Here is a 23,804-nt window from a genome sequence, read left to right on the forward strand (position 1 = left end):
CCGCAGGTATAGCGAGCCATTACGCCTATGGTTGACTACAATCATATTTAATGCAATAAAAGAGAAAGACGCCTGGTACCAGAAGTGGAAGGCGCACAGAAACAACGGTTTCTACCTGAAAAGGTTTCGTGCGGGTAGGAGTGGTTGCCCCGATAAGACAAAGGAAAAAAGAATTTAATACTGCACTTGCGCAACTGGCCCAATAAAATACTAAAAACAAATGTGGGAGGTTGTTAATAAAATAATAGGAAAACAGCTACAAAAAACCAAAGCTCCTGAGATTAGTGATGCCAAGTCAGTAGATAATTTTAATACCCACTTATTGAATATGGGAACGCAACTAGCTACCTCCCTTGCCTTAGACAAAGACGGCTGAGTACAATTTCTAGCTCGATGATACAGATACTTTGAAAGTCACCGCTATAGCCTCCAGCATGGCCAAGCGCAAAGCACCAGATTATGATGGCATATGCGTAAAGGTTCTCAACGACAGTGTTGACGTTCTGCCACCGATAATGGCGAATTTGTTAAAAAAGGCTATGTTACAGGGTGTACATCCGGATACTTTAAAATTAGCCAAAGTTACACCCGCATATAAAGATGGAGATCCTAACGACCCATGTAGTAATCGACCCATATCGGTGCTAAGTATTTGTAGGGAATCGTCAAGATGCGCGCGGGGGCGTCCATTGCCCCGACGACCAGAAGCCAGCAAGAAGCGACTGAGGGGTAAGGCGGCACCTAGCGCCCAGACAGAGGGTCATTGTTTGGTTAATCCCTCTCGAGTCCTTGAATGGAAAGGGGGTGCCCTCCGTGTCACGTTCCAAGAAAGGCGCCGCGAAGAAATGGTACCGACCCTTATCACTCCCGTGTCGGGACCTTGTATTGGATAGCCTAAGGCTAAGGCAGCTATCGTCGGCGGATGGTCAGACGGGTTAGGAGCGAAGATGCGTGGGCGGGGACATCTTTGCGAGTTCCCACCGGGGTTAGTTTCCACAATTTAAATAAAGAGAGAAAAAAAGACACATGGGGGGGGGGGGAGGGGGTCACCTGCCTGTATTGTTTTTAGCGATGTGGACAGCGGTGACCGGGCACGGGGAGAGGGTGAATATTCTTGGCCCGATAACGCCGCTTATAGCCAGTGATTGGATAGTTCAGGCAAAGGAATGTGAGCCCGAGCTATAAACGGAAGGTACCGAATGAGAGTAGCTTTTTCTGGCTTGGGTCGTGTCTTTGGTCGGTGGCCTGCACCATCGGCTCTGCCGAAAGATAGGACACTGAATAAGATCCAAGAAAGCATTTGGAGGCGCTTACAAACAGGGACTTTTCCGAACCCAGCTACTTTAAGTCAGTGGTACCCGGAGCAATTCTCAGATAGGTGCAAACTATGTCACGATAAGTCGGATGTGATATATATGATATGGACGTGCCCAGAAATAAAAAATATAAATGAACAGACAAAAACAGAAGAATTTTGGGACACTACTATTGTGCTAACACCCTGAGACTCAGCTAGGTGTAATCCGACTGGCCGAACACGCCGCCCGGGTCCAAGGGCTCCAGGCCGTCGTGTAGGCGGGTAGGTTGACGCCTACCCTGTACCTGTTGGAAATGAAAGTTTTTACTACCACCACCGAATTTGGGAGTCTCTCCCGAGAAGACAGGCCAACTAGTTCCAGTGTTTGCTGTGGCTTTTGCAATCCTGTATAAACGTACAGTGTAAATATTTTGTTCATAACAATCATAACTTCATCAGTCAAGACCCTTCTGTCTCGCTCAAGACATCCGTCCCTGACGGAGAAGCACCGCTAGTGCAACGGGCCCCCGCCTGGAAAAGGAACCAGTTCGCGCAAACCCCTGGTTGAGCGGAACGGCGGTTAGAAATTTACTGCATTGTCAACGCTGGGCTTGAGAAAGTAATATCAGTTCGGCTACAAACATTTTTGCATGACTGTGATATTGTTACGTCAATTACGCTGCGCTGCGCGGTGCTGCGCATGTGAAAGAGAAGGACGAAGTGGTGGCGCGTAGACTCATTCGGGGCAAGCTTTACTGAGACTGTGCTTGAGACTTACTGTACGTAGCTTTCATGCATTCCCCGTATATTTTGTAAATATTAAACCCATTTCCCGGTAACAATATAATTACTCGTTCACAGCATGGTTTTAGGCGTGAAAGGTTAACCGCGACAGTGGTGATGGAACTAACGCAGTCTGTTTGCTCTTCGTTGCACAGTGGTAATTCGTTGCGCAAATTACAGCAGCACAGGTGTAGAGCAAGAACTCTGGAACTTTTCACTAGCTATCTAAGTAACAGGCAACAGGGCGTTTGTATAAACGCATTTTCATCCTCACGCCTAACAGTTTTAACAGGAGTGCCTCAGGGGTCCGTTTTAGGTTGGTTGGTTGATTGGTTCACAGGAAGGGAAAGGCGCAGTATCTGTCACACTTGCTCTGTGGACACCTGAACCGCGCCGTAAGGGAAGGGATGAAGGTGGGAGTTAAAATGGATAGAGAGAAAGGGGAGCCGTAGTGGAGGGCTACGGAGTAATTTTGACATCTGGGGATCTTTAACGTCGACATCGACATCCGTTTTAGGGCCAATTCTGTTTTCGCTTTATGTTGAGGAATGACCCTCACTCACGCGGGTATCTAAAACCGTCATGTATGCGGAAGATACTGAACTACTTTTTTTCGGTGAATACATTGGGCAAAATAGGCTATGTCGTGAACACTAAACTGGCAAACTTGTCTGTCTGGTTAAGGAAAAATTGAAAAAAAAAAACACTTAACGCCTCCAAAGCCAAGTACATTGTGTTTCGCTCTGCATACAGGCATATTGACACGCATTTACGAAAAATTCATTGCAACAACTGTTTCCTGAAGGAAGTTTACGCAATCAAATATCTAGGTGTTGTGTTGGACTGTAGCCTGAACTGGAAACCACACATTGAGCATGTATGCTCAAAATTAGCTTTATCGTGTTATTTATTCTTTGCTTAAAAGTAGAGCGCATTTTGATATACAGTTGAATCCCGCTATAACGAAATTCACGGTGCACGAAAAAAAATTCGTTCTCGCGGAACTTCGTTATCGCAAAAATTTGACGTGACACGCAGAAAGAATTGCCCAAGCAGCAGCAAAGGCGTTTAATGCCAAAAATCTGTAAGCTTGCTTTGCTTACGCTTCACGGCGAGCAACGCCGTCACGCGATTTTCGCACTCGGTCAGCAAACCCATTGCAACATCGTCGTCTCGGACAGCAACGAAATTCCTGATGACATCAAAAGCGTCCATCACCTGTACGGCGGTTGCCGCAGCCGGCGCTTCCTGTACGTCGTCGTCTTCTTCATCGGAAGAGTCCTTATCATTCCGGGCAGCTTTTATGATCTGCTCATCACTCACATCTTCGTGAACAACAACACAAGCGTCAGCGCCGATGTATTCGTCGAGCTCGAGATTAGGCGGCACGGTTCCTATTTCTCCCAGCGTTTTCCAGGCGGCCGCGATCCCCGGAGCCGGTGACGCCTCTTCGTCGTCGTCTGTAACGCCTGGTGTTAGGCCAGCAGAGTGTACGGGTCGACCTTCGGCAAATCCGGCGTGCCTGAAACAGTTCACAATTACTGAGCGCCCCAGTGTGCTCCAGGCAGCAGATATAATCTGCAGTGCCACGTACAAGTCCACCTTCGTGTCTCGGCCGGTTTCAGTGTTAAAAAGCAGCCGCTGAATTAACCTCCCGCGGTAAGCGCGCTTCAGGCTAAGAATCACGCCCTGATCGAGAGGCTGTAAGACAGACGTGCAATTGGGAGGGAAAAACCTCAGCTCCGTGTTAGTGAGCTTGACTTCGTCGGAGTGATGCGCTGAACAATTGTCCAAAAGCAAGCAAACTTTACGGCCCTGCCGCTTCATGTCGCGGTCGAATGCCATCATCCACTCGGTGAAAATAGCGCGGGTCATCCATGACTTGTTGTTCGCCTTGTACTGCACAGGTAGGCTACGAGTTCCCTTAAAACAGCGCGGCTTGGCACTTTTGCCTATGACTAACGGCGGACGCTTGTCCGAGCCATCCATGTTTGTGCAAAGCAGCACTGTGATGCGTTTTTTGCTGTGTTTGCCGCCGTGACAGCGCTGCCCCTTGAAGTCGAGCGTCCTAGGCGGCAACATCTCGTAGAATAGCCCGGTCTCGTCGGCGTTGTAAATGTCTGCAGGCGCGAAGTTGCTTAAAATTCCGGCCATGTTACTCGCCTTCCAAGCAGCTGCTCCGTCCACGTCTGCTGACATTGACTCGCCGCACAACACTTTTCCAACGATGTTATGGCGGGCCTTGAAACGGTTTAGCCAGCCAATGCTGGCTTTAAAATCATCAATGCCAAGTAGGCATGCATAGTTCAAGGCTTTCTGCTGGACGATGCTTCCGGACAGGGGGACGTTGCTGGCTCGTGCTTCCACAAACCACGCATGCACTGCTTTGTCCAACTCTTCATGGAGGGGCCGCGTCACCTTTTTGTGCTTCGAGGATGTGCCTGAAGCAAGTGCCATTCTCACGCTGTCCTTATTGCCTAGAATCGTTGACAGCGAACTTGCAGGAATTCCGAAGTCTTCAGCAATTGCCGCTTTCTTCCTTCCGCTTTCTGCTTGGGCGATTATTTGAGCTTTTTGCTCAAGGGAAAGAGTTTTGCGTTTTGTCACTTGCGTTGCCATCGTGTCCTGCGGATGAAAACTCGTCGTTGTCGAAGAGAAAGGCAGCGAGTGAACAACGCGACCACGACACAAAGCCAAAATGGCGGAACTGCAATGACGTGATTTCATGCTTAATGTGGCTTTGGATTTGACTTGGACTTCTCGCCAATAAAACTAGTTTCGGTTTCTATTTTGAACGCGAAAATTTCGTTGAAGCGGAAACGCTCTGCAAAAATGGTTCGTTGTGCAGAGAAATTTAGGCCATTAATTCTTATAGGATACTCGCGGGGAATAAAAAATTATTCGTTGTCGCGGAAATTTCGTTGTGGCGGTATTCGTTGTGGCCGGATTCAACTGTATACGTTTTGAAAATCATTTACTACGCCATTTTTCATTGCCACTTCGACTAATTTGTTGCACCTCACGGGCTTCTTTCCACCTTCAAGACATATTTGGATCCTATAATACGCCTCTAAAAACGGGCGTTATACGTAGTATGACCTTCTCTAACAGATACCAACCAAGCCGTCAACTTTATCAAGAACTTAAAATACTTCAATTCATGCTTGTGTTTCAGGTCAAGGTGTCAGTAGCAATTTATAACATTTTATCCTACAACTACTCACTGACAATCCATGTTTTTGCTATGACTACCAGAAACACTAGAATGCAAGTCTTCTCAACTTTGATCTTCCATTAACACACAGCATTTATGGCCAGCAACTGCTGCGGTTTTACGGTGCAAAAATCTGGAATGATCTTCCGCTTGAGGTCAAAATATATAACTTTGTATTTTCTGTAAAAAAGGTTTTTTCTTGATAATATGCTGTAGATACATGCAGTATTTTCTTAGTTTTACATTACCAGTCTGTTCTGTGCTGCCAAGCCTGTATGACTAATATCCCAAACTAGCTTTGGCTATGGGTTCAACTGTTTTTGGTGTATGGATTATGTGTTGAATAAAGATAATTTTTCTCCCTATTCGTCTTAATAGCCTTACACCAGGTGTCGCTGTTGACGTAATTAAGATTTGTATCACTCTTTACGCATGCGCCTACAAAGCATGTTGTACTACATTGAGTCCCAACAAAAGCTCTCTATCCCGTCTTTATAGCTGTAAGGCGAAGCACAGAACACAAAAAGATTCACAATGAACAAACACTCTAAAGGCGTCTTCGTTCGGTGTTGACTGAAGATCCGCTTTTTTTAGCACTTCTCGAAAGCACGCTTGAGATTCCTCGTAGCTCCATTAAACTGTCAGATGTGCTCACCACTTGCGACAAGCGCGTGTAAATCTGAAGCCACAAATTGGCATCGACTATGACGCGACCGCGGCAGACAAGAGTGGTGTGCTGCTTGCGTTATGCAACCCGGTGAACCTCGTGATGTTCCCTGCAGGCGAGACAGAAGACGTGGGCGCTTGCTCCGCGCGCCATAACGACCGTTCTTGACGCGTAAACTGACGTCAGGTGCCCGAGCATATCAGATTCGTTTACTTTTGATTCTAATCTGCTATCGTAAGCACTCTCTCTCTCTCGAGCAGCGGATTTGCCCGGCAGCTTCGATAGAAAGAATGAAGTGAAGAGCGCCCGCAAATTCTCGATATTACCGCTAATTGGCGTGATAACGAGCACAGGCACATACCGAAATGGAAATTACAAAATGAACAGCATGGCTGTCGCAACCGAAAAATTGCGAGACGCCAACCCGATTCAGCGTACATGGTTAATGACTGCGCGAAAACAACCTTGACCATACACACCCAAATGCACTATCGATTGCCTTTGTGCGGCCGATTAAAAGTAGTAATTTGCGCTGCTCCGTGGTATTTTCAGTAGAGTCGATCCCACTTATCTACAGTGCGCGAGTGGTATGCTACGCACAAAATAAAGTTAAACTTTAATTCAGCTACATTCTTTTGTGGCAATGCTCTTGTGTTGATAAAATTCGTAGAGCTTTGTGGCTGAGCTAGAGGTCAAATCCTATTAGTAAAAAGCAGTAAATATTTTACAATTTCGCTTTACTTCCTCCGAGCAACACCGCTTGAGAGCTCTAGACAATTGCGATTGCATCTTTACCGTTAATCTGACGAGGTTGCGGTGCGCTGCGATTTTAGCATTTTTTTTTTCGCATGGAAAGGTGGCTTTGAGCGACTAAATATCGTGCTGCCGTTCTCGCAGGCTGCAGCCCTTCTCTGCACTTCTCTACTGACTGTGGTGACTGCCCGCCGCTCGAACGCAGCTTTCCTTGACCCCCTCAGAGTTTGTCCTTGGTAGCTGTAGAAGAGTAGGTAAACACAGGAGTTCTTCTTTATATTCCATCCTTGCTTGTTTACTTTTGTGGAAGATTCAAATCTAGCATACTCCACGTCCCTCCTCAAATAGATTGCGTATCATTCGCCCTGTCGCTCGTGGCCTTCGGCTTCAGGGACGCGGAACGAACGGAACGGCCCCAGGACAAGCGTCACGTGCCTGCAGTTCGTCGTCTAAAACATGCGACGCTATCCGCACACTTTCGTCACTGTGGACATGGCAGCAGTAATGCGAAACGCCTGCTGGCGAGGTGACCAAAGCGCGTCAAAGGGTCGTCCAGGAGTGCGACGACTAAACGCGCTATGCCGTGCAGCTGTTCCGCATCGATGTCGAGCGCGGTTTCGCGGTCCCTCCTCCCACGGCGATTGGTTGCCCGGGCACGTGGAGTGTGCGAGCGTGGCGTCGCCTTGGACTCCCCGACGAGCAGCGAAAACACCGTGCGGCGCCGTCCATTTGCAACACCGTAGTTTTCCGCACTGCACGCACCTTGCCGTAAAGGAACGCCTTCAATTCCGTTGTTTTTTTCTTCTCGTTCTTCCTATTTAATGTTATCTCCTAGTCACGCGTTGCGGCCGCAGCGAGGATCCAGGTCTTTTCACCATGTGGAGAAAGAAGACTAATGTAAGCTCCATGAGTCGGTTCACTCCTCGTGACACGATGTGTTGACCCTCAGCCTCCCAGCTGGCCTCTGCGCCCGGAAAAATGCTCCGGGATAAAGTCAGAGTGACGTCATCTAGTGACGAGATTGGCGCTGGCCGAGTCTCAAAAACAAACCGCTTGCGTACAGCTAGCGTTGTTACAACACGGCGCTGCAGGTTGTCACCACCCGTGCGTTAGATTTTCTAGGAACTTTCTCTGTACATGTGCAATAGAGAGAGTGTGTGAAAGCATAAAAATAAACAGCGCTAAAATAATGTCAGCGCCACCGATGCTCATTTGATCGATCAAATCGGAAGCGTGAGATTAAGCTATTGTGGCGCTCGCCTCCTTCCAAAAAGAATGCCGAATACCGAAAGATTTTTTTTTAGAATTTCTTATTCACTGCGACGTTATTGGTGTACAAATCTACTGTGGTGTTATGCTGGACTCCGTGTAAATAATTTATTTTTGTTGATACACGCAACAGTGACTGCTGGCACGCTTACTTCTTTATTTTAGCTGTCTTTTCGACCCATTGTTTATTAGTTTGACGCCGTTAGTTTGCGGGTGATTGTAAGTTTTTACCTTTTGCTGCAGAAGTGTTTTGCTTTCAGCACTGCAACAAGAAGTAATGGTTAACGCGGCCTCTTATTCTTTGTGCTCGTTTTATGCTGGCCAAAAATGCCGTTTTTATGCATTTTTGTCTTCACTCCTCGAAGAACAGATTGTGTTTTAATCCTAGACAAACACAATTGGTTCCTGGCTACTTTGGTAATCATTGCGCTTGGCTACAGAAGCCAATGCTGGACGTACGTGTTTTGTCCGTTCATCATTACCATCATCATCTGCCAGTTTATACCAACTTCAGGGCAAGGGGTCCTCCCATAATATTACGACTGATCCGGTTGAGTGGCAGTTGTATCCATCTGACAATTACGAACTTCTTAACCTCATCCGCCCACATAACTTTCTGCCCCGCCCATCCTTCTGCTACGCGATCTTTCCTATGGAGTCCAATTTGTTACCCTTCGTGACCATCGGTTATCCTCCCTTCGCACTACATGCCTTTCCGATGCCCATTTCTTCTTGCTAATTTCCACTAGAATGTCATTAACTCGAGTTATTTCTCTGGCACATTCTGCACGCTTCCTATCGATCAACGTTACGCTTGCCATTTCCCGTTCCATAACTCCCTTCGTTGTACTGAGCTAAAGTAGAACCCTTTTCGTTAGCCTCCATGTTTCAGCCCCCCGGTGAGTACAGGTAAGATGAAACTATTATGTACTTTCCTCTTCAGCGATACAGGTGCGCTGCTAGCCATAATTTGTAAGGACTTGCAAAATGCGCTCCAGCCTAATCTTATTCTCCTGATTATTTCCCTTTCATATGACCTGGATCTGCGGTTACTACCTGTCCTAAGGATGCATATTCGCCTACCACTTCCAGTGTTTCGCTACCTAACGTAAATTACTGTTGCATCCCTAGGCTTTTGAACACTAACTCGGTCTTCTGCCTATTAATTTCTAGGCTATACATTTCTGATTTTATTTTCGAGGTCATCAATCATTCTTTGCAATTCATCCCTTGAGTTAGCGAGGCAATGTCATCTGTGAATCGCAGATTACCGAGGCATTCTTCACCAACCCTTACCTTTAACTGCTCATATTCTAAGTCGCTGAATAACTTCCTTTAAGCAAACTGTGAATAGTACTGGGGAGATCGCGTCTCCTTGCCTAACGCCCTTCCTTATGTAATTTTATTACTTTCTTTATAGAAATTAGTTATGGTTGCATTACAGCCACCATATATATCTTCCAGCACTTTCACATCCGGCGCATCTGCATCCTGATTTCAAAATGTTCGCATGACTGCACAGGTTTTGACTGAGTCAAATGCTTTTTCGTAGTCAATGAGTGCTGTGTGCAGGGATTGGATACATTCCGAGCATTTTTCTGTAATCTGGTTGATAATATGGATATGATCGATAGTACAATATCCTTTGAGAAGACTCACTTCGACCCATTAACTTATTTTTAAACTCAACAATGGTGGGTACAGGTGCTGTCAAAACTATACGGAGGGCCATGTTAGCCTAAAATAAATTTCACTCTTCTCACTTGACGCAATCGTGAATATACGCACCTAGTTGTGGTTGTGCGAATTACACAGCGGACTAAGCTATCCCGGCCATTAGTCGTTGGATTCAAAGAAATTAAAAATGTTCAATGGAGTTGCCTTCAATTTATTTTTAACCCCCATCTGTGCCTAGCCTTGCACCCAACCTCTTACCACGAAAGCTGATGACAGGGCGGCTTTAATAAATTATTAGTTAACGGCAACCTCATGCTTTTTTTTTCTTTTCCCGTGTGTAGTGGAAAGAAATTTTTCGCACATTCATGTGGTCGTGTGACTCGTGTCTTATTGTTGCAGAAGATTCTTCATAGAGGCGCTTTATCACGTCCAATGCACTTGCGTCGGCAGCATGCCCACTTTTTATGTTTTTACCAGTCTCCTAAAGTATATAAAGAAAGAAAAGCAACATCGACACTTCTTTGACGACATCCAAAAAAGAGAGGCTGTCAAGCCGATGGAAGCACTCCGAAACAAGCTAGCCTGACGCGTCGTCACAAGGCCACGTGCTTGTGATTTCCTTCGTGCCGCCTAACGCCTCCTGTCATTCACTGGGCTCGTGGGAGGCTGAAATGGGACGCAACACGCCAGATGCATACGTTTCATGCGCAGGAAAGCCTTTGCGTCTTCCGCTCAAGAATGCCATGGTCAAGCAACTTGTACGCCATGCAAGCGGCTGCTTGCATGACGAAGTACATACTAAGACTAGAGTCTCCGTTTCGAGTCATACATGTAATTCGAGGATACCTTCTGCCTTTCTCTAAACGCAGAACTGCTTATTCCAAGATGTCCTGAGCCAAAGCAGCGCAGTTACTTTTACATAATTTAAGCAGTGAAACTGAAATTTAGATCAAAATGGTACCCGGAAAATAACCAACAAAATGCACAAAAGCGCCTCGACATACTCTCGCCTCACAACCCGACATTTTCTTTCACTTTGTAATGCGCAGCCGATAGAAAGATGGTTATAATAATTTGAAGTTTAATGCAGTGGGTGCAAATTTGTTGTATTGTATTCACTCACGGCTCATCATTATTGCCAAAACGTTGCTAACCAAATTGAGCGAAAACTGTCTGTCTATCTGTCTGTCTGTCCATCCTTCAGTGTGTTCGTCCGTCTGCCCGTCCGTTCGTCCGTTCCCGTCAGTCCCGTCAGTCCAGCTGGCTGGCTGGCTGGCCGGCCGGCCGTTTGTCTGTCTGTATAAACAAAAATCACGAGTGTGCCTCTGGCAGATGTTAGTTAGCAGGTGATGTGGCCAGGCACTGATTTATCAGTGGTGTCTCTGGCGTGACCAGACCACGTGTGATCTCCGAATTTGAAGGAGTTGCTAACATGAGACCCAATATCACCGCGGGGGTAATATCGGCCGGTTGTGCGTGAACGTGTGTGCAATGAACAGTGAACCGTCTACGTCTACTGCTAATTCCCCTACGGTTAGGCCTCTCAAATGTGTCGTCTCAGACGCAGTCGCCTTACAGCGGCAAAGAAAGAATATCTTTTCGCTCAGGTGCGCAGCAAATACGCAGGCACAGAAATTCGTACAAAAAGATTGTACTGCATGTTGGAGGCCACATTGCGACCACAAGGATTAATGCTTTTGAATTCCAATACGTGAACAGTCTTGAGTGTCTCTATGAAATTTATCGTTCTTTTAAGCGTACGAATTTTAAGCGTCCATAGAACGTGCGTTTTTTTTTTCAGTTTCATTGGTTACATTATGACACCAAAAATAATATCTTCAATAGCTCTTCCTGTTCCGTCTTTCACAGAACTCTTTAAGGTATTACTGTGTGACACACACACACACACACACACACACACACACACACACACACACACACACACACACACACACACACACACACACACACACACACACACACACACACACACACACACACACACACACACACACACACACACACACACACACACACACACACACACACACACACACACACACACACACACACACACACACACACACACACACACACACACACACACACACACACACACACACACACACACACACACACACACACACACACACACACACACACACACACACACACACACAAAATTAGGCATTGGACCGCATTAAGCACCTCCCGATGTCCGGCGTAACCTGTTGGCCCTCCTTCGACGGTCAAGGTAGGGACCTCTGAGCGCTCCGATCTCCACACACGCTTGTCACGCATGACTAAGTAACTCAAAAGAGACGATAATTTATTGACATGGGCCAATATTCCGTGTCAACAGGACATTACACAGCGTAACAGAAAGTGCTTACAATCGGAACAATCAGATAGACTGGTGCGGCGCTAACCTTGGTTGGTTTCGTCTTATTAACCTCCTCAAGGATTACTTGTCTCTATTTCTCTCTTCTAGCGCTTTATAATGCTGCTGTGCACTTTGTTATTTGAACTTCATTGCTCATAATCATCACTGCTCCCAGTAATCATTCAACTTCATACCTCGAGACATGATATTGTATAAGCATGAAATATGTAAAAACAGTGCTTCGCGAGTTCTAACCGGCTCAGTATACTCTACGTCGTCGAACTGGTAAGCGCTGCCAACTCGAGATTCGCCACTGAAATGAGAGAGTGGGACCAGAATCCGGCCTCCCGTGACACTAGAAAGACACATTTCTCTAGGCCACACATGCACGTCCTCACAGCAGGATTACAGCAGGGCTTTAAATATATGCTGCCTTTGCCAACTTGGACATCTTACGCTCCTCCTCGAAATCGTGCTTTTGGCAAGAAGACAGCGACAATGTCAATTACATCTCATCATCATCATCATCATCATCATCATCCTGACCATACCCACTGCAGGGTGAAGGCCTCTCCCATGTTTTTCCAATTAGCCCGGTTCTGTGCTAGCTGCATCCACTTGACCCCTGCGAACTTCTTAACCTCATCCGCTCACCTAACTTTCTGCCGCCCTCTGCTACGCTTTTCTTCCCTTGGAATCCAGTTGGTTACCCTAAGCGACCATCGGTTATCCTCCCTTCGCGCTACATGCCCTGCCCATGCCCATTTCTTCTTGATTTCCACTACAATGTCGGTAACTTGAGTTATTTCTCTGACCCACTCTGCACGCTTCCTATCTCTTAATGTTACCCCTACCATTTTTCGTTCCATAGCTCTCTGCGTTGTCCTCAATTTAAATAGAACCCTCTTGGTTAGCCTGCACGTTTCAGCCCCATAGGTGAGTACAGGTAAGATGCAACTGTTGTATACATTTACATCTATACCGTCTAGCAAAATAAATATCCGGAACGCTTACTTTCTCACTTTATACTAGGTTTAGACTCATTTAAAGCTGCAATTTTTTATTCTCTTCCCATGGAATAACTTCCGACTGAAGTGCTGGGGCTGGGAAATAAATGAATGGCCCTGTAAGCAGTTAACCTACGCTAGGGTTAGGCGCCGCACCTTTCCGGCAACGCAAAACACAACACAAAAAAAAATTGCTTGAGTGAGTCCAGCCTTAGCACCCACTCACATAGCTGCTCCGAGTTGAAAGCAGACGCCGCAATTCCTCCTGCAATGGTTTTCTTAAGTTGGGGTGCACGCTGAGAAAGCAAAGGAAAGAAAAAATGCAGTTACGCTTGAGCGTCAAAATGTATTCCATTTTTGTACTGCGACATTTCTCATTGCCCAGGCAATTATTGGTGCCTTTCTTGCCTCAAGCGCACGTAAAAAAAAATAAAAGATACATTTCTGTATCGTCTCTTTTTGGAGGTAGTTACTGTAGGATATTTATGTTGGCGCAAGTGGTGCGATGGCCGTGACTTTCCCCTGCTCTCGACGGCGTCCGCGACGCGCTACGATGCCATTTGCCCTCGCAGAGCCGAGTGGTTGCCTTCGGGCCGGTAATACGGCGCACCCAGACACACCCGCCCAGAAATGCCGCAACAGCGCAGTTGGAAGAGATACCCAAAGCCGGTGCTCGTCCCGGAAAACGTTCTGAGGGGTCGAATATGTCGATTTCCAGACCGCACCGAGGCTGTTCTAACTATAGGAGCTGAGGCACCACCCCACGGGGTTCTTGTCCGTTTTCTCCACTTTCGCTTTGTGGTCTGCTTGAGAACGATACGCAGTCGTGACCACCTCTAAAGCCTCCAACATTTTTGGCCCCTGAGGGCAGTAAGCGGTCATTTTTCCTCACCCGAGCATCGCATATCAGCCCTGCAACTAACAAAATGAACAGAAAATTCCGCGTTAAATACGCGCAGCTTTGGTTCTGTCCATTCTTTCCTATATCACATTGGGTAGGCTCGTGGTATTCGGTATGTGTTTTTTAAACCCCTACGGTGGTCGTTACTCTTTCTTAGCGATTACAGATGCCTCGTTATGCATAGCCTGTTCTACAAGTCTCCACAAGGGACTTGTCCTATAATCGCGGTAATTCCCCTGCAACTATACTTCCCAGACCCACGAGGCAAGTACACTGTGCGTGCTCACAAACCTCGGTCGTATTAAGCTTGCCCTCTGCTCATCTCCATCTAATCGGAGCCCAACCATGACGCATTCGATGAGCTAGGCGTGTTCTGGGCTCCGCCGCGATGGCGCTTCTTCTTGCGCTTTGTTTTTGTGCTATACCCGGCGCCCATGGCGAAGTTTTTACGGGGGAGGCCCATGGGAAACACGGTGCTTCGTGCGTGCACTTTGGCTGCCACTTTAATGTCTGTAATTTCTCCTTCGTGCGATTCAATTGCGAGTCTGCAACCTGTACGTGTCGAAGAAGGGGAAGTAATCGAATTACTAGAAATAGAATAATAACTAGGTTCGATGTTTCCATCCTTGTTTCGCATAATACATTTCAGTCCTGAGTAGCAGGGAAGGCCCTGCCTGGGTGCTGCAGGAGAAGGGTGGCAGACAAGAAGATAGATAGTGAATGAGGTGCCATATTGAAACTTATTGGGCGGGAAAATTGGGCGGGAACAGCGTTTAAAGCAGCAGGTAAAAAAAATATACAGAGCCCATGTTAAGACACACACAATTCAACGAAACGAGGGGCGTTCATAAATAAAGTTCGTATCATCAACACTATAAACTTGTATCATGCGTACACGAGATGCATCAAAATAGACATACATCTTTGTGCTTTTAGCGGGATGCGAAAATTGCGTTCTAATAGAATCGCGCCACACCGTTAGAGCATCCAACTAAGGATGGCGGCATTCATTGAGGAATTTAGAATCAGTCTCCGAAATTCGCTTTCTCCATTTGAAGGGTCTCCATTCAAGGAAGATTCATGCCGAACTACTGGCGCTGTATAGAACGACAATGCCCCAGCTTAGAGGAAAATCGCTAAATAGCGCAGATAATTTTAAGTCCGTTAAACAAGCCTGTACGACCAAGGACGGATTTATTGGCCGACCGTGGTTTAATGATGAAGCATAACTTGCTGCGGCACGGGAGGTGATTGTGCTGCTGACCGGCGGATTACCGGCGATTAAATATTGGAACGGGTTAATGTGAATATATACCGGCTCAGTGCACGCAATTTCCTCACACCAGCTTGCACATAACGAGGTTGCCGCGCTTGAAAAATACATCCGTCCGCAACACTACAACGCATGCGCCACTTCACCCAGCACAGGTGGCGGTTGCACACTTGGCCCTCTTAGGACACAAAATATTGCCCCACTGTCCATATCCAGCTGACCTCGCTCCAAGTGACTTCCTCGCTCTCACAAAAGCTAAGAGGCCGACTGAGAATTGTTGATGCATTTCGTGCGATAGGTTCTAGGAAGTCGAATATGCAATAAATATTGAACTCACACTCGAATATCACTTTTTACTGTGTTCCTTCATGCCAATAACATGAGCTTTACGAACGCCTCGTCGATATTGTAAAGCGCTCTGAAGTAAAAAAAGTAAGCAGGACGTTTTTGCAAGTTTTAACGCCAAAGTATTGGTGGAACGATAAGATTAGGAAATTTATTATGACAAACTGATCACCGCTTGCGCACGACAGGGATAACTAAAGGAGAAAGACAGCCGTTTTTTCTGCGTTTAATTCAACGCGAATAATGATGAGAATGATTACTGAAAGGAATCAATGGAATGGCATTATATATACAGGCGTCAGCATGAAAACATAACGAGAAATAAAATATCTATTATAATGGATTTGCTTTGCGCAACGCGTTCTTCCCTGAAGACATCGCCCACAGGATTGTTTACACAAGTTTAAGCGTAAGAACCCTCTCTGCTTTAGACCCTCCTATTTTGGGCCTTTGGGCGCTAAGTTATCTCTATAAAGTCTAGTTATCGCGGTCGCGGACTAGGAGCTTCTGGCCAGTAAATATTTCTGCTAAGACTACCATTGTCTCGCTGTCTTTCCTGAGAGATCGCACTTCATGTGGTAGATTTTGGCGGCTTATGGGCCCACAATCCGATAAGTAAACTGTAATCAATAGAGAACGCTTATAAACCGGGAGTATAAATACAGAATTTCTGGCAACATCGAGGATCATTTTTATAGCCTCTCAGTCATTTTTCGGCCTTCGAGCCTGCTGCCCAGTCCTTTAGCTTGAGAGTCAATGTGATTGGTATGCAGTACTCAAGTGAATGTTTTCGTGTGCACAAAACATCGCTCATGGCAGACGTCGATGCAACCTCGTATGGTGAAGATAACTGTCTTAGCTCAGTCACAAACATGTCTTTCTCTTGGTATATATTTTGTGTGTGTGCGTGCGTGCGTGCGTGTGTGCGTGTGTGTGTGTGTGTGTGTGTGTGTGTGTGTGTGTGCGTGTGCGTGTGTGTGTGTGTGTGTGTGTGTGTGTGTGTGTGTGTGTGTGTGTGTGTGTGTGTGTGTGTGTGTGTGTGTGTGTGTGTGTGTGTGTGTGTGTGCGTGTGCGTGCGTGCGTGCGTGCTTGGAGGTAACAAGGCAGGGATGCCGTCCAAGATTGCAGGTTCCTTTCTTGGAAGTCCGTGACTTGATTGTGGAGTTCATTTGATCTAATAACTGCAGTTAATTACGTCAAAGACATTATCAGTGGCGAAATCAATCATTTCGACTGGCAGAAATCACTTGCCTTCAACGCTGGGCGTTATTCTGTGCACGCTCACCTTTTGCTCTTTCCGTTTGACTTCCGCTTGAGCTCTTGCACGATCAAAATGAGCCGCATTAGCTCCGCCAGGAACTAGAATTTGGTTAGCGGCTTGCGCCTGGATTCTCAAAAATCAATATATGTCTGAAATGATCCACTGCTCCGAGTGTTCTATCCCTTCAGTGGCAGTTTTAATGTTTTTTTTTTTTGCAAAGTAATTGTAGTAATTTCTGACCTGCGCGCATCAGTCGGCAAGATTTCCTGGCGTGCCATACATAACGGCGAATTTTCTGAAATCATCAAGGCGTAGTAGCGGATATTTTATATTGATCAGACGTTGCGTTATTGTTATTTATCACTTATCAGGTAACCTCTCTCTTTTATGGACCGCCTTTAAAAGGCAGCCCATGCGTTAAAAAAAAAAAAAAAAAAAAAAAAAAAAAAAAAAAAAAAAAACTGGCGTCATTCGACGTTTTGGAAATGCTACCATTCCTGCTGCACCAATCTTTATTTTGTCCCTCAGAACTGCGCTTCTCTATCGTGTTTCTATCGTTTTTCTACAATTCCAGACATTCAGCTATCCATGATTAGCATTAAAGCAGCAGTTCACATATAAGGATGCTCGTTGTGATTGGTCGGCACGCAAACGCGCCGGTCGATTGATTTTCTAATTTCTACTTTGTTGCGGAAACAACGGCCAGTGCCGATTCAGCGACCAGTCAGTCACGTGGAGCTTCAGAAATTTGCTCCTACGATTTTATTAGGCTTTGTTATCTATAGTGCACCGCATCGTATTGCGCTACACATGGAATATAAGACCGCGCTGCGATCTTCCCCTAATCGCACCGCGTGAGCAGCGTTGTTTCGATCAAGCAGTTTCTTCGCGATTGCGCCACCCAAGCGATGAAATAAATCTGCGTCTCACCGTTATCAGACACTACCACGAGAATATAAGCAAATGTTCCTTGCAAACTGCGATCGTCATGATTAATTGCTAGATAGTAGGAAGCTGTCGGTGGCGTACGCCAATACGTATACGGGCAACGTGGGACCGGTGGCAATGCTGGTGGGCGTAGAAAAAATGCAGGACTCCCTTCCCCGTCTTCTTCCCTTTCTGCCTCCGACAACAAAAGAAAGCTCCGCCACGTGAAGCGTGAAGCGGGAGATAGCGGGGTCATTAGCATCTGTCAAGCATTGTTTTCATACCCGCACGTCTTCTGTCTTGAAAGAATTACATCAAAGATCTCAAGTGAAGCGAACCCGCGGAAGCTATATTACGGCGACTTGCACTGGCGGGGAATCAGGCGCTCGCGTAACCAACGAAACAGGCAGTTCCAAATAAAACACCCAGAAATTGAAAGCCCACATAACGTTTCGATAATGTTAGCGGCGAGGCTTTGTGTAAGGAACTAAAGAGAGGCACTCACTGACGAGGCAAAGTTTTACTCGCGAAAATTCCTTTTTGAAAGGCTTTGAAATCTTTCCCTCTTGGCGTAATGATTGCAGCGTAGAACGCGTAATTGCAGCCGAGTAATTGTCAGAAGCGCATTAAAGTCTGCTGCAAAACGTGGCAACAGCATTCTTGCCTTCTTGTGTTGATCATTCAGTCCTGTGTTTCCAAAATGGCATCGGATACAGACGAGCGACGTTAGCCAAAAACAAAATGCAAGTCTAATGACTACAGTTATGATTCCGGGCATGTCACACATATTGCCTGTCCTCTTTAAGTAGAACGCTTTTTCTTTCTTTCTGGGGAGAAATAGTACCTCACCTTCCGATAAATAGCCTGCCTGCACCGAAGAAATGCCAATTTGAATAAAGGTTACGGTTGATTGCCCTGCGGAATAAACAGATTAGGCCACTTGAATTTGTTGTTCTCATTGGAAACGAACTGTCAAGCATTTTCTATAAAACATTTCTTGGAAAGTTCCGAACACTTATTTCTTGAGCATGTTGTTTATTTACTGCGCTATTGCAAACCTTGCCGGTGTCAATTCTGTACAAAGCTAAACAGAGAAAAAAATAAAACTTAAAGTCGTTGTTAAGCGGTGTATCGTATCAAAAATTAGCAAGGAAGCAGACAAATCAAGAAACGAAGACGATCTTGGACGAAATTACTCCTAGTCCCAGTGCTTGAAAGTTCCGGTCATTAGCCATTTACGCCGAACCGACCCCGTCGCAAGGTAGAGGTGCTAAGTGCTGAATAAATAAGAAATTGCAGTCCGATGCGGAGGTTTGCACGAATAATATTTAAGAACAATGTCGAATATGAGTAGTTTCGCTTTGCTGAAAGCCGAATCGAATAGGTACTGAATAACGACAGAATTGAATTTCTTTAGAAAATACGAATCGAATAGAGATAAAGCCTACCAGAGCACAGATTGAATGTCAACAACAAATGCAAATTAATATTGGCGGAAAGCAAGGAAGCGTGAGCATCACGCTGGCACTACAGCTTTAAAACTGATGACGGGACACGGTTAGCTTGAAAAGAATTTAACACTGATCTGTACGGGCCACGCAACATGAAGTCAATATATAATTACATTATTGCCAAGCTATAGGATTCCTATATTTTGCTAGTGAGGACAACAGGGAATAATCTAGCGCCATATCTGAATATTTGTGAGGGCCAGCATTACGTTTAACGCGTGAAGTGACCTCTGAGGCCCATGAGAAGGCCTTGCTTTCTCGTGGGGTCGCGGTCCTGCGGGTAAACAGGGTTTGCTGAACTTACCTAAGCCCTGGCGCATCATCCCATATCGGAGAGCACGTAGACCTTTACAAGCGCCCTGACGCGACTAGAGCGCATCGTAGGGCTGAGCTCTTCTTCCCGAGCAGACTGACCGAGCTACGGTTTTATGCGGTGTCAGAGTGGGCGGTGTTTTTCGTACAGGAGAAAAAATCTACGGCATGCATCATTCTAACCTCGCGCCAACTATGACAAAATATTCGGAAACTTGTGAACATATTTCATTTGTTTCGCGTGAGTTTGAACATGCAATGTTTGATTCGTGCGACGAATCAAAAGGCGGATTTCCGATTCGCTCTTTGAAACTTCGCCCATTCGCACTCTGTACTGGTGAAACGGATCAGTGCTCTCTTTTCGGCGAAGCCTGAAGCCTCCCTCCCCCCCCCCCCCCCTCCAGAAAAAAAAAAAAGATAGGGACACGTCCCTGATTTTTGGCACTTGAGGCTTCGCCAAAATGAGTAAACTCCACCAACCAACCCAAGAAACAGCCAAGGGTTAGTGCGGTCCATGAAAAGAATTCTGGAACAAAAAGTTAATAGTGCTCATACCGATACAGCAATTGTGACGATGTGTCTCGACGCGTGCGTGCAGGAACAGTCGAAATCTACCGATAGTGTTGGGTTCTGAACAACCTTTAGTTATACTCATTTATGGTACAGACTAGCGTGAATACATCGAACGTGGAAATAGAATTATTGCGTACACTGCACAATCAGAACATCGTTTATAACGCCATGAAGAGGTACAACACATATTCGTATATTTCGTGCAAGTAGAGATTCTCATAGCGGCGTTCTGCGTTCGCTCTTCGCGCGTGGAATCGGGTTGGTTGCGCTGCGTTGGCCATCTCCTGCCAACGCTGGCGCCGCTAAACCGCTGAACGAGGTGAGCGCGGAGTGGGTTTGATATGGAGTCCTCCGGTGTCTTGTACGCATTTGTCAAGATACATTGCTTTCATGCGGTGAAGTCGACCCAATCAACACATGCCTTACGATGCGGCACGCGCTTGGCGTGCTTCGCTGCCAAAGCCGTTGCGGAAACAAACTGCGCTCTAACCGCAATTTTAATGAGAGATTATTCTAATTCTAGTGTCTGGGTAACATGATTAGACATCTTATAAGCAATGGCTATCTGCAATGAACCATCCGCTGCTTCTTTGATGCCAAGCAGATTAAGCCTAGTAACACTTAGTGCACATTGCCAGCACGTGGCGCGTCATTGGCCGGCACGCATCGATACTGCGAGAGCTATGCTATGTTCTCTCTTGTAGGCTTCAGAGACGAATATCTATTGCATTTTACTATGTAAACTTGCCGATGTAGTCGATCCCGGATATATAAAATAATTACTTATATTGAACTCGAAATAGTCTATGGAAACTCATGCAAAAGTATAGCAGGGGTGTTCGCGGTTTAACTCCCGTTCAACAGAATACTCGCTATATCAAGCTGCGTGCGATGCCCCCACAAAAGACGCTTCTGCTACTGGTGCCTCCCCCCCCCCCCTCTCCTAATGACCACTTTTCGAGCAAAGCCTCGTCCGGCTGCGCGGCCTTAGAGATGTGCTGGCAGCACTAACGACATGCAACGAGGTGAAAGTCGAGTCCGATCCAAAGAGGCCTTGTCCAGGGCCTCTTTCTTTCAACGGGACCCTGCTGCCAAAAAAACGCCGTTTGTTGCAATGGTTATTGGGTGGTGAAGCCAGCCTAGGTGACCGAAGCCTTGCAGCGGCTTTTGCGGGCATGCTTCGCTTCTGATGAAGACAGAGAGATCTCGTGCTTCAATTTCCATTTGTTATTATGGCGTTTATAGCGCATCAGTAAGGATAAACAGACCTCACATGATAAGCGGTGGCTTTTCTCAATGCACGGTCTGGAGGAGCTTTGAAGGAAGCCCTAAATCCCCAGGCACGTTTGCCACACGGCTCGAAACGCGAGGGGGGAAAGTGCGATCTCATTGCTCCGGTCTGTCTCTGCCAAATCTTCGGAGGGAGCGCTCGCGTCCACGGAGCGGCACGTGAAGTGCGCCCAGTGCGCCCCCCTTTTCGACGCCCTGCGCACTGGTGAGTGCCCAAGCGGGGATTGCGGTGCGCTGCCAGTATGCCGGTATAGGCACCATGTCGCTGCAACATCGGCGCTGATAGCACGGGTTACAGAGCAGCTCATCTATTTGCATGTGCGAGTATACATCAAGTTATTGGTGTATCGAACTATTTCGCGATCCCCTTCGAGTTTGATAAATTCTAATTAAACTGTATGTCGACCTATCGACCTGCGTTTAGTTCGATATATCTGCTTTCGACTTAATATAATGAAGCATGAGTTCCTGTGCATGCAAGCTAAAAACGACTCGTCCTTTCTCGCATGCGGTCGTCTGTAAGGAAATGAAACGCCTGTGTAAAAAAATATAATCACACTTATTTTCATTTGTCTCTGCCGATTTTGAGCCTATTACAGTGCCGTTTTTACTACGATTGCAATTAAAAATTCAGATCGACTAATTCGCTGCCGTCTCATATCATCGTTTTGACTTTTTGAAACCCAAGGCCTTCTCTACCAGCAGTTTCCCCGCATCGTTGACCATTCTTCTAGTTCGGCCTATACACGACAGATGCGATCTGCGTAGCTTAGACGAAAGCCATAGGATTTCGTTCAAAAGGAAGCCACTTCCTCTAAAAAATGACATAGAGGTGGAACCCCGTAACCGACATTGCCGAGGCAAGCAGGCAAAATATATCGATAGTGGACCAATTTGACTCTTTGCCTACAAACGGCCTGCCATGGCCTCTGCCAGGATGCGTCAAATTTTCAGAACGCCTGTATCGTCGGCGAAACATTTGGCTATTGGTTCTTGGCTCACAAAATATCGCCGAACTTTCTTTCCGCACATCAAGCATCGACCACTTCAACGTATGATATATCAAACTCTGTTCACGGCCCTGCAAGTTAACAGAGCAGAGTCATGCACAAGGCGTCGGCAATGCTTTGCATGCTTGCTACTTTCAAAATTCGAAAACTTAACTAATGCACAAAGCCCTGTCCTCAAACCAGTACTTTGTACCAGGTGGCCAAAAGTGCAGCCTGCCTGTGCCCTTTTGCTACGTGCGAGAGAGCGATAATCGCTGTAACAGTCCCAAGCTGCATCTACGTTCAAAGCATTTGATGGCTTCGCACCTTAAATTCCCACTTAATGCCAAGCAATGACATGAAGTCCATTGCAGTTGCTGAATCTTCCTGGAGCTTCAGCTTGCGAAAGGCGAGGTAAGCACGAACTGCACTTAGAGGTGGTCGCTTTATTTAAACATCTCAGCATCGGAGCTGTTGAATCAAGGCTCGGAACGTTGCGGAACAGCAATTTTACTATCCTATAATCGTCCGTTGATTTCACGGGTTCTGTTCCCTGCTGCAGTCGTTGCAGTCCTAAGGTTAAGCGGATTATTTTTATTTTAGCCCGCGGCTATTCTGCGCTGTTCCTCATCGATAATCCCTCAGCATGCATGGAGCTTTTTTGTAACTATCTGGCGTACGGACTAATTGCATTGTGGCTAATTTTGCATCGAGTTGTCATGAGGAAAACGGCAGACGACGCGTCATAAGATAGCAGTAACGTCGACCGATGTAGGTCAAAGTGCATCGACTTTTCTTTTTTTTTTACTCTTCGCCGCTGATCTATCATGTCCTTGACATGTATGGCGACATAATGTCTATAACAAGGAAACCCACGCGTGGGGAAAGCGAGCATATCGCGCGTTGCATATGTGCTCGAGGAAGCAACAGAAGGTGGTAGCTGAAAAATTGCCCGCACCTTCATGTGTGACTTGCTTTTTCTCTCGTATTCAAATCTCGTTTTTTTGCAAAGTTAATCAGAGTCCTAGGGACATCAAAACAAAGACAGCGTTTCCGCTTGCCGCGCCATATGGCGAAACCCGGCGTGAGCTAGCAGTCAGGCTGCCCGCGCGTGTGCAGTATGTATAGTATGACACGCACGCACCCTCAACACTCGCATTCAGAGCCGCCTCGTCTCTCTCCAAGTAGATTAACTCAAATAAATGCCGTTTCTTCCGCGACGTTATGGTAAATCTCTACCTGTGATAAATGTATTACATAGCCTACACTTACGCGACACTAGAGCGCCCATGGCGGTGGCCGCTTGCAGCTCCCCGCTTCCAGTCTGTAACTGTGTGTACACATTACCAAGCGGTTTCCATCCACTGTGCTA

At 46.4% G+C, this 23,804-nt stretch overlaps 1 pseudogene across 1 annotated transcript in view; it reads left to right on the plus strand.

Annotated features, from left to right (window-relative positions):
• LOC146184896 (uncharacterized) overlaps positions 1-23,804 on the plus strand; it is a 46,004-nt pseudogene that overhangs the window by 12,913 nt on the left and 9,287 nt on the right. The gene's annotated exons all lie outside the window — the stretch shown is intronic.

The sequence above is a fragment of the Amblyomma maculatum genome, chromosome 7 (assembly GCF_055883805.1).
Source record: "Amblyomma maculatum isolate TAMU_Amacu chromosome 7, ASM5588380v1, whole genome shotgun sequence".
In the NCBI taxonomy this organism is placed as follows: domain Eukaryota; kingdom Metazoa; phylum Arthropoda; class Arachnida; order Ixodida; family Ixodidae; genus Amblyomma; species Amblyomma maculatum.